This window comes from Leguminivora glycinivorella, chromosome 1 (genome assembly GCF_023078275.1).
Source record: "Leguminivora glycinivorella isolate SPB_JAAS2020 chromosome 1, LegGlyc_1.1, whole genome shotgun sequence".
In the NCBI taxonomy this organism is placed as follows: Eukaryota; Metazoa; Arthropoda; class Insecta; order Lepidoptera; family Tortricidae; genus Leguminivora; species Leguminivora glycinivorella.
In genome coordinates, this window is record NC_062971.1 from 18841711 (window position 1) to 18854070 (window position 12360).

Sequence of the window (12360 nt, forward strand, 5' to 3'; positions counted from 1 at the left end):
AACTGGTTAAATAATTTAAATATGCCCTCGGATATTGCACTAACAATTCAAGCAATACGTCGAAGTGCAAAGGAGTAACTTTCCATAGGTAAGTAACTGTATAATCATTTTAAATTTTAATTTGAGCAAATTGTTTAGTGGACGCCATTTTGCGTCTCTTGTCAAAGACTAAAAATTGAGAGATGTGACGTTGTGTGCATTGTGTGGATACTTGGATAGTAAAAGGCGATGTGCGGAATATAATATAAAGCCTGACCAAAAATATATGACTATTGTCATATATTTTTGGTCTGTTCTAATGAAATTCCGCAGCATGGCGCGTAGTCATATAAAGAACTTACTTAAGTTAATGGATGAAAAAAGGTAAAATATGATTTATTGTTTATTTTCTAAGTACTTTTACTATAATATTACTTTACATTTACATTTACTTTTTTTATTATAGGTTTTGCACGTCTGGGCCTTAAAGACAGGGAAAAACGGATGAAACACGAAGCTAAAACTGATCAGAAAATCAATTATTTTTCAAAGCGGCAAAAGTTAACAAAACAAAAGTAAATAAAAATAATATTTGTACATAACTATATGGCTGTTTTTTTACGAAAGGTTTCCATGATCCCTTGAACCAGTTAATTTATGTACCTACCTACGTCCGTACACAGATTGACTGAGTCCCACGGTAAGCTCGATCAAGAAGGCTTGTGTTTTGGGTACTTAGACGATACATAATTATGATTTACTACTTAATACTTATTGCATAGAAAACATCCATGACTCAAGAACAAATATCTGTGTTCATCACATAAATAAATGCCCTTACCAGGAGGACCGCGGCCACAGTGCTCAAAAATATCTGAACATGCCCTCTTTACGCCATGACAATAGAGGCCAGCTCAGATGTTTGAGCACCCTGGTCGCCTCGATATATCTGATTGTTCAAAATTCTACCTATAATTCTACCTACCTAACCATATATATTTAAAAGATATGTTTCCACTCCCCCGTGCCTCGCCCCGCCCGCGCGGCCCTCTAACTAGTTGTTGACACCTGACAGACTGTTATAAGACATGTGCAAAAACGGTTGTGCTTCCGTGATGAAGTGTGGACCCCGGCCAGTCCTGCCTGCAGTTCCTGACTCCCGGAGAGAAGGTTAGTGTCTTTGACCACCTTGACAGATTTTTGCCCCCTCTTGTCCGTTCATAAACACTGATGGTACAACTGTACATACCCCAGGGGATATAAGCCTCTGAATGAGAGGGTTTTTTGAATCGTTATTTAAAATTGTCTATTTTTTTGTATAAACAAAAAATAAACAGACAATTTTATTACGAAAATATTAAATTTAACTTGCACGTTCCCGTACGTATTTAATTAAATAGGCAGAATATAAACAAAAGTGACGCCTCTGCGGAGTTGACATCGTATGACTATTTAGCCGCCCTCCCCCCGCCCCGCACTGCCGCGCTTGCTACCCAGATTTTGTTTGCGCCGTCTGTTCTATGTACGTAGTACATTATACTTCAATGATAGTATAGAGGTGTATAGATCGCTATAGATCCCCGAAATCCACGGGCGCGCGGGCGCGGGCGCATGCGTCACGAAGGCGGAGGCGCGAGGAATTCCGAACGAATTCGACTTGTCGGCTCGCGGCCTGTCGACGCCATCTGGTCGGTAGGGATGCGACACTGTCGATAGCATAAGACCCAGTCAAAAGTAAAGTTTTTTTGACATCGACATAACCGATCCATAGCGTAGCTAATCTCTGACGTATCTTAAAGATGGAATTGAGTCACTGAGAACTTCTTTAATTATATTATTACACCCTCTGAAAGTATGATAGCATTTTTTACGATAGTTAATATAATATGCAAGTTTTCAGAGTTCCTAGGTTCTCTATTTTTCAGTTTCAAACTAACAGTGAATTCATTCATGAATAGCGACCTTGCGCGCCGAATGAGATAATCGATAACGGAAGGCCTTGCGCCATCGTCGTAGGTAGGTTTAGGTAATCCAACATTCAGAACGATGAACTCACTATGACCACTTTACCAAATAAAGAACGAAACATACGTCTAAATTCGTAATAATATGAATTATGATATGAAAAAATTATTAAAATAAAATAACCACTCTATGTATCTAATAGTACAAAAAGAAAAATCTTCAAATATAACTACCGATATATATCCCATCACTAGTTCAAAACGCGGCAACATCGCTTTGCCCATCCCTTTCCCACTCAGCAGTAAATCCACTCACCTCGCTCGCACGCCGACTACCTTATTTAAATAAGAGTGAGCGCTTGTGCCTGTAGAAAGTTGTCTTTGTATTTTCAAGCCTCCAGGGTTCCCGTTAGGGTTGTTTTTCGTGCGAGGGTTGCTTAAAAAGCGAAAAAAGGCTGTGCGAGTGGAGGCAAGGAACGCTCGGAGGAAGACACTTGACTTAGTTACGATTTAGCCGGAAATATTGAGCGTTTTGATTGATTCTTGGCGGGCTTGCTTCCAATATTGATTAGACTCAAATCGTGCAACAGTATCTTGAAAATCGATCAAAATAGGTAAACAATTAAGTAGGCTGGTATAAAAATTAAGGCAAATTTTTGTACGGTTACGGTTACATAACTTTATTGTATTTTTACTTTTTACGTACTATTTTCATTTTTCAGAAATATTCGTGGAATGAATCTAAATTAAATCATCAATATAGTTTTTTTTTTAATGTTGCCATAATATTTTACAACAGTTTCCTTGTAATGGGAATGGGACTACCTATCTAAAGGTGTGACCTTGCAAGTTAAAATCTTACAGGCCTGTATGACGAGGTAGGTAAATTAAACGTTAAAGTTTCTGCCATAGTGTACTTCTCTGTTGCAGCAATCTTAGTCTATATTTTTTAACTGAATTTGAATTACCATATAAAATAAGACTATGTATAATTATTAAATAAACTACTATAATATTTCTGGTTTAATTATTTTCACATGTGAATTTGACTATATTTATCGTTTCGCTATTCTAAAGGTTGTCTGGAAGTTACCGGCCGGGAGAGAATATTATACAGGGTGTTTGGTAACCGGATGCAAAGCCGAAAGTAGGAGATAGTCTAGGTCATGTAGAACATTTTTAGCTATACTTGTCTTAGACAAATATAAGGTATATAGGTATATATGTATATGTGTATTTATGTTAATTTATTTATTTATTTAAATATAAGGTATATATGTATATTTATGTATTTGTATATATTGGTATAATAGGCTGCATGTTCTAATTATTACTGGGGTAATAATTGAACTATATATATTTTTTTTTCTTTTCTGTACAGTGTTCGTTTGTCTATCATGTTTTTATTACTTTTTTCCTCTCAATTCGCTCAAAGGTTGACTGGAAGAGATCCCTTATAGGGATAAGTTCACCTTTGTACACCATAACTATACTGTATTTCTATGTCCTAACTTGTCTTATGTACAATAAAGTGTTTACATACATACATACATACATACATACAAATGTTATTTTTAAATTTTTTTTTATTGTACTTTGAAATCACTTAAATCATTTACATTTTCATGTAACTAAAATTTTAAATCGCTGTCAACTTGTTTTCTTTAGACAAAGATGTTTGAAATCACTTTTCTAGTGTTTGATAGACATTGCACAATACGAAATAAAACAAAAAAAATCTACCTGCAGTAAAAAAAGTACTAATTATCGATTTAGTCTGAAGTTTTGCAGTTTTCTCCGACAAATCTTAAAATTTAAATTAAAAAAAAACTAATAACATTTGTCTGAGACAAGTATGGCTAAAAATATTCTACATGGCCTAGACTATCTCCTACTTTCGGCTTTGCATCCGGTTTCCAAACACCCTGTATTTAATCCACATTGATTTCTCACAGTAGTACCCGTGACACGGAGGTGTGATGTAGGTATAGGTAAGCTTCAACCGACACCACGCCACATCAACCCGCGACCACACGACCCTGGCCCTATAGCCAAATCATCGCCTCGAGCTTATTTACTTGCTGTCTGATATTACTATAGGTACCAGGCTGTAAGTATAATAATAAAGCACTTTATTGGCATACGTAAGTTATATACTATTATCAGACATATTTTTATCCACATTGATTTCTCACAGATATCTAGGTACCGTGACACGGAGGTGTGATGTAGGCAAGTCAACCGACACCAGCGATATGTACCCGCGACCCCGCAACCCTGGACAGTGGACACCCGACACTGCGGTCTCTGAGGTAAACGAATCAGCGCCTCGAGCTTTAGCAGTCCGGTTATAATGTAGGTAGAACACTGGGTCAGGAATGATATGATAATTGATATACAGATAGCGTTATGAAGTGATAAAAAAGCATCAAGGATTGATACGTCGTAACTGTATGTGTAAAACAACTTTATTGTTTTGCGCCGACTTCAATGATATCATGTTGTGTAGTAGCAGATGCTGAACGGAAATCAGCTGGCGTATCATGCTGCCAATTTTATCACTTATCCACGTGGATAAATCATCCGTCACGCTTTAGCAAGTATGTCAGTGTGAGAGTGACAGATGTCTTATCCACGTGGATAAGTGATAAAATTGGCAGCATGATACGCCGGCAGTTTAGAATAGGTAATATTGTATGTATGTACAGTGAGCTGCGAAATTTCATGCAGATATTATGAATGAATTCATTGATAAATTCGCCATGCAATTTGCAGCCCACTGTGCATATTGATGACCTGTATAATTTTATATTAAATAACGAAAAATAAAGTACGACTATGATACCACTTCTAACTGATCTGTTCTCTATTGATAAAATCAAATGCATCAAGTAAGAAATACATGTTTTGGTTAAGTTCGTGAGAGCATTAATGTCATAATAAGCTTTAAACCAGTGTTATTTTTGTCCTATCGTCACTACAAAGGACGATTAGCATCAATTTCTTGTCAGTTTGTAACAAGTAATCCTCAAAAAGATCGGAAAGACCCCCCAAGTGAATGCTAAATTAAAATGTTATGGCATTGGTATCCTTTTAGAGGGGAATAAGCGTACAAGCATATTAAGCATTTCCGGAACAAAAGACATCAACGTGCTTCGATGTAATTCCAAACCGAATTTAAAAAAAATACACATTATGAGTTTATGATCAATGTACACTGAGAGAAATTTGCATTGTGAATTTAACAAGTTCGACTTGTTGCGGTTTATCCGTTTGAATCAGCCTAACGTATGTTTAAAACAATATATGTCAGGTTGTTTTTATAAAATCGACTTGTTGATTCAAATATATCGCCGATTCAAATGACAAGTAGCTTGTTGTTTGAACCAAAGAGCACGTAGGCACTATTTTAACCAAAAAACTTGTTGAACGAACATGAAAACTGGTTATATTTTCTCTCAGTGTAGGTATTTCATGCGGATTATCGCAACTTTTATCGCTTATTCGCAGATTGTATTTTTCTGACCACAGTCTTCTTCTTCCCTGCCATTTTGCCGCATCTAAAAAGATAAGATCCTAGGGACCGTTTTGAGCAACTAGTCCCAGCTCCCAGCAGTTGGCGTTTGAATGGTGAACATGACATGTCAAGCGTTTATTCAATTTAATAATAAGTTCGAATCTCGCATGATTACATATTGTTAAAATCTTCTATGTTGCTTACATAGAGCACTTAGACAAAAACTAACAGACATATGAACATAATTTCTCACCGAAATGGTAAGCACTCCATTACATCGGTATCTTCGTCGTGAACGGCCGTCGCAGAGAGCACCATCAATTGCCCACTACCCCATCCGTTACCAGCTGATGCTGCGGTCGGAGATAACCGGCTAATGGGAACAGTTTAGCTTACCGGAATAACGCTCACACATATTGCAAATATGTTTCTCTCAGTAAAGTTATACAATATTTTGCATAGCTGAGAGAAACATAATAAATAAAAAAAATTGTGCGTCGGAATCCCTCCGCGCGGAAGAAGCGAAACTTCGCGACATAACCTTAAAAACATTATTTCAAGTAGCTGTCACGTTTTGCGTTTAGTTACTTCGATCGTTTTACCATTTTAAATATTTTACATTGCTAATTGCTCAAATCATTGAAAAAAAACAAACAAACTCATGAAATACGGACAAGTTCAAGGGTTTCACTTCAAAAATTGGCATATTCCTGGCATCAGTCTAGCATTTTTTCAAAATTCGAGTTGGCAACATTGAACGTTAACGTTTAACGCTGTCAGTTGGAAGGTGCTTTAGAATTTTTCAATTCAATTATAGGCCATCATTTGAATGGTAAAATTTGTACCTACACATAGAAATAATAAAGACGGGGTTGCAATACACGCCCACATAAAATCAGGACAACGGCAGCACGATAACACGGCAGTAAAGTTAAAATAAAGTTTTCTACTTACAGAATAATTATCAGGCGATAAAAAGTAAACAGAAGCTTTCGAAGAACCCAAGAAAAATCAATATAATCAAGCCTCAACAAACCTGTATCGTGAAAGCAACTTGGGAAAAACCAGGAAAATTGATTACGGCAATCAAACTGTAAGCAAAGCTACACAGCGCAGATTACAATATAAATTTTTCTATTTGTTCGCACGGATATTTGCTGATATCTCGGCGCCACTGACGGATGGGGCTACATTTGTTTAAGCTGCAGCCACTCAGCTGACGCATGTTGCTGCCGTTTCTCCGAGACACGCATTTGTTTGGCTACCGAACGTACTAAGAATCGACAAAACTTTCAATAATTTTAGTTGGTAAGATATTTCCTAATCCGGCCGGGGTGCACGCGAATCTTATTTTTAAATATAGTGACCCTGTGGCTGTTGCATTGCAATCAACCCTAGGCGAAGACAGCATTCGTTGGTGGTTTCAGACGGTATTCCTACATTGGTTAGTCTGCCATCCCCGTGGTTCCCCCGGACCAGGTGGCGGAAAAGTCGATTCCCCAACATTTAAAAATGGGATATTTTATTTGTTTATTTTTTTTTTCATTTCCCTTGGAGTATCAGCCACAGTGTAACAAATTAGGATTCCCGCAACTGAATACGAATTTCTTGTTTTTTTGATGAACAGTATGAGCAGAAATATTTATTCGTCAGCTAATAAGTTTGAAAATCCAATAAGATACATAAAATAAATAAGTTCACGCCATATCCAATTAAGGTAAAGACAAAAACTACTCATAAATCACTATGTTATACCTTCACATACCGTTACGATGTTTTGCTGCTGTAAGTTTCTGCTGACTCGTTTTACACAACACAATATACAATGTTACATTGGAAAAATCTAATTTGTTTCCTTTGACGGTGTAATGAAATGAAACAGATTTTTGACTGATAAATGTTATCATATTATTTGTCAGATTATCATGTCAGTTTTAAGTTTTTTATCGACTTCAAGACGCAAATGGACAGTATCCGCGATATTTAAAAATGAGTTAGAATATGTGACATACTAAACATGTGCAGTCATTAGTGGCTATGGTCATTCTTGGTCACTGTATAACTTTCGTATACAGCATGTATTTCATTATATGACGATATTATGCGCAAATCATAAAATCCAAAATTTGAAATTCGATAATCGGTTTTACTTTCAAAGTATACACTTTCGCTTTAAAATAAAATAAAAACGAAGACAGATTCGCCCCCACAGCTCAGCTCGCCCCGAAATTCCTCGGAAACCTTACGGCTCCATTCGAGTGCAAGGGGTCGGCTCCGTTACTGCCTTGTATTGTGTTACTGTACGTTAGGACAACTTAAAGTGTACACTTAGAATACCACGAAATGCCGTATTGTTATTATGGTGGTAAATGGTTCAAAGGCTGATTTTCTATAACTTGTTAATATTTGCTTTTTCGTTTTAAAAAAATTGCAAACACGCTTAAACGGATACAATAATAACGTAGTATGTCTACGTTTAATTTATTACTTGTAATTGCCCATCTAAATAGGAAGATACTTACAAAGATATGATTTCTTCTTGTTAGATATAAGAAACTCCTAATATCAACTTCAGTTTAAAAACTCGTATCAGAAATAACTTCACTAACTCTGAAAGATGTTTAAGATATGTGTATCAACATCATAATAAAGACGAACGGACTGCCATAACTTCAAATAAACCGTATTTAGTACCTCAAATGTCCATAATTCTGGAAGTTAGTTTCCGCCGTCATCGTTTACTGGTAGTTATGGGTCGCGAGCTTATTCCAGGATACGACATTTATTGTGATCGCGGATGCCAAGAATCCTAGAGTAGTAACGACTTTTGTGAGTTACTGCAGTTTATTGAGCTGATGACGACGGTAGTAAATAAATACACCCGCCTACCCTGCGGCCTAACTTATGTATTCATAAATATATTAGCGAGCAATAAAAAGACAAATTTAATATTCTAACGCCGATTGTCTATGGTCGATTAGAGTGATAATGGTAGAGTTTTTGTTTGACAGTTTTTTTGTCCTCATTTGTAACGTCAATAGTCCTTGCTCAAATTAAAAACCCAAAAATCTACGCGTCAACTCGATAATTTGGAACAAGCTTTAAGGTGCTGCATCTGCCACCTAGAAGTGTGAGATTAGGCCAAATGTATCAGATTACGAGTGCCTATTTACGGTTAAAAAGATTAACAAACCTAGACGTGAATTTTGAGGTTAAATTATTTTCAACAGTTTCGTCGATGTTGCGGTAATTGAAACTTAGTAATTTGAACTATTGTTACGTGATATAATTAACACTTGAACAATGCAATCTTACATTATAATACGCATGTATACAAAAAACGTGTTTCACATGCCTTCTGCGTGCTCCTCCAATACGAACGACATCTATATTCTAGCAAAGGTCATAAATAAGGAGCCAACGTCAAAAATGTTATACAGTTACGTAGCCGTCGGGCGACGTGTATAAGCACGCAAATGCGAATGGATAACATACTCGCCGCTATTGTGCGCCGGCCGATGCTGCGATAGGAGCGTTCCCGATTTACAGTTAAGCGGTTCTGCGCGTAGCTTCCTGGACCGGGAATTGGGTTAATTGTTATGTGTGTCTTAGACTATAATGTCAAATGGGATGCTAAGTACTATATGGAAAAAGGACTACGTTCAAGATTGGAATTACAGTAAACCACAACTCCTGCTTTAACTTTATTAATTACCCGTATTGTTTGTCGATGTCTTGCCAAATGCATGCCGTTGGTGTCTATTTGTAGTTGCCAAAGTGCACCCCAGACTGTCACGAGCCTTAGCAAATCTCCGGGATATTGTTAGGCAGAATAAGATTAACTGTCCGTGTCTTGAGGAATCCATTTGTTTGAAATAAGGCATTAATCCAGATTCCTTAATTCGAGTATCACTATGTGCCCCTTATTGGTCAAAACTCAGTCTCTCCTTTCTCCTTCGACTGCCCGTTTCGGGTTGATTACGAGTAGGTAATCAAAATGACGATAGCATGTGTAAGAACTTTGTCAAACAAGCATGTTTTCTCAATAACGCTTAGTCCAGCTCTTCCAGTTCTCTTTTAGATACATCTACAGCAACGTAATCAAACAATTAAAAATTTGAAAAAATCCCCGTCAATAGTGGACCGATTTTCATGAAACATAGCTAAAAACACCGACAAATTCAGCTTGCAAAAAAAAAATCGGTTCATCCATTCGGGAGCTATGATGCCACAGACAGACACACTCACAGAGAGACAGACAGACCAGTCAAACTTATAACACCTCGTCGTTTTTGCGTCGGGGGTTAAAAACAGTATCTACTTCGGACATAGGTATAGGATACTAGAACCGCAGGTTGTAATATGTAGGTACCATACATACATAGGTAAGTCACCGAAACTAGTTAGGTAAAGGTCCGCACGGCACACGTAGCTAACTGTGCGCGATCGGTATCTGCACAGTATGTGGGGTTACGGGAGACCCGCTCACCGGGCCAGCTGCAGAACCCTCACTGGTCACGCCTAACATTTTTTAATAAATAAGCCTTGGTGAGGCTTGAAAAGTACGGACAGTCAAGTATACTCGTTAAGGCCTAATTTACTTTCATAATAATTTAATTTATTTTTACCATCTTTTCGTGTTTGGCTTTTGTTAGATGGTTGTTGTCTAGAACAGCTTAAATTACATTTTTGTAAAGGTAAGGTGTTGAGTTTCTGATGATTGACAGACTCCAAAAAATTAATTAGTTGATTAATTTTGCACAATAAACTAGCATATGTACAGTAAATACCTATTTGACAACAAAAATGCACTTACGAAGACTGATGGCACATTAAAGATAGGTATTGACATAAAAATAATTTCACTTCCTAGCTTTAAATAAATGTTCCTTAACGTTGCGTATGGGCCATAACCTGTGGTAATTCCCACAGGAGGTCCTTGGAACAATAGGAAGGCACTTTGGATTATCCGAACGTTATTTATTTATAATTTATTTATATTGATTTACAAATCATGTTTACATGTCGAGTCCTGTCAAAAGAGTGTCGTTTGAAAGCTCAAAAGTCTGCACATAGACAACTGAGATTCCAAACTTAAACTTGGTCAAGCACGAGTCGATTGCATATACAACCTTCCCAATAACAATACGTTATCGCTTTGAGGATACTGAAATTGTATCTTTTTTTCATCCAATATAAATCTATGATACCTAGTTACCTACATATATGATGGCGACAGAACTTTCTTATCGCGTTTATCTTGCGTAGAAATTAATCGTAAGGAGCATTATACTCGTAGCATAAACAGTAAATATCGCTATCACGAAGCAAGCTCTCAACTCTCCAGCTGCCCTAATAACTTAATCTGAAGCTAAGAATACTTCATAATTCTATCTCGGCTATTTATCTAAGTTATAAGGCCCGGTACAGAAGGTGAATAATTAAAAACCGGTGAATGGGGCACTAAATATCGAGCCACATTGTGTGCGTAGGCACTAAACTGTGCTTGTCAGCGATAGGTGTACCTAGTACCTACTCTGTATGTCTTTGCGTGCAAGCCCCTCTCATCTTTATGCTTTATGTGACATGATTTATATTATATTCCAAGGAAGTATATATAATACTAGCTTTTACCCGCGGCTTCGCCCGCGTAATAAAAGTATTCTTATTGAAACGTTTACAAAAAAATAAGATTTTCATTTGGATCCGTAGGTTTCTTTGTAGGTACATCTGTCCGCGATTATTTCGATTAAGGTAAAGCGGGGCAATTCTCGACTGGGGGGCCATTGTAACTGATCTATTTGCTGTACGGTCAGCCAAGAACCTTACACTGCTTTTTGGCTGACTGTACCTTACACATATTACTATTGTTTTAAAAGAAATTCTTGCAATGATTGTAGAATTGTTACACAGCGACCACAGCGTAAGTAGTAGGTACGAATATGTATGTATTTTACCTATATAAATATTTATACTGGGGAAACTTCATACAACCCACATAGCCAGTATCTCTACGCTATGGTCGGTAGGGTAAAAAGTACTTCCTTGCATTATCGCTTACAATTTTTTCCATTTTGCTTATACTTATTGCAAACATAAACATATAAAAGGCAAGCAAACAACAATTCTTCTTACAGCACATTGAATATAATAGTTATCACGGATGCAGGATACTCGCCGATGCCTACTTACTAATCCCTTCCCACTGAGCCACCTGCATTTTACACTGCCTAGGTATCGATTGCCGGCCGATTATTCCGACCCCAATCCCTATTCTTATCCCCGTCCCTATCTCTGTCCTTGTCCTCGTCCCCGTCCCCGTCCCCGTCCCGTCCCTGTCCCCGTCCAACCCCTATACCTATCCCCGTCCCCGTCCCCTATTCCTATCCCTTTTCTATCCCTATCTATACCTATCCCTATCCCCGTCCCCGTCCCCGTCCCCGTCCCCGTCCCCTATCCCTATCCCTATCCCTATCCCTATCCCTATCCCTATCCCTATCCCTATCCCTATCCCTATCCCTATCCCTATCCCTATCCCTATCCCTATCCCTATCCCTATCCCTATCCCTATCCCTATCCCTATCCCTATCCCTATCCCTATCCCTATCCCTATCCCTATCCCTATCCCTATCCCTATCCCTATCCCTATCCCTATCCCTATCCCTATCCCTATCCCTATCCCTATCCCTATCCCTATCCCTAACCCTATCCCTATCCCTAACCCTATCCCGTCCCGTCCCGTCCCGTCCCGTCCCGTCCCGTCCCGTCCCGTCCCGTCCCTGTCCCTGTCCCTGTCCCTGTCCCTGTCCCTGTCCCTGTCCCTGTCCCTGTCCCTGTCCCTGTCCCTGTCCCTGTCCCTGTCCCTGTCCCTGTCCCTGTCCCTGTCCCTGTCCCTGTCCC

General features: G+C 38.2%; 1 protein-coding gene across 1 annotated transcript in view; it reads right to left on the minus strand.

Moving 5' to 3' along the window:
* Window positions 1-12360, minus strand: part of LOC125236530 (protein dachsous) — a 322516-nt gene that overhangs the window by 232787 nt on the left and 77369 nt on the right. The window lies entirely within an intron of this gene.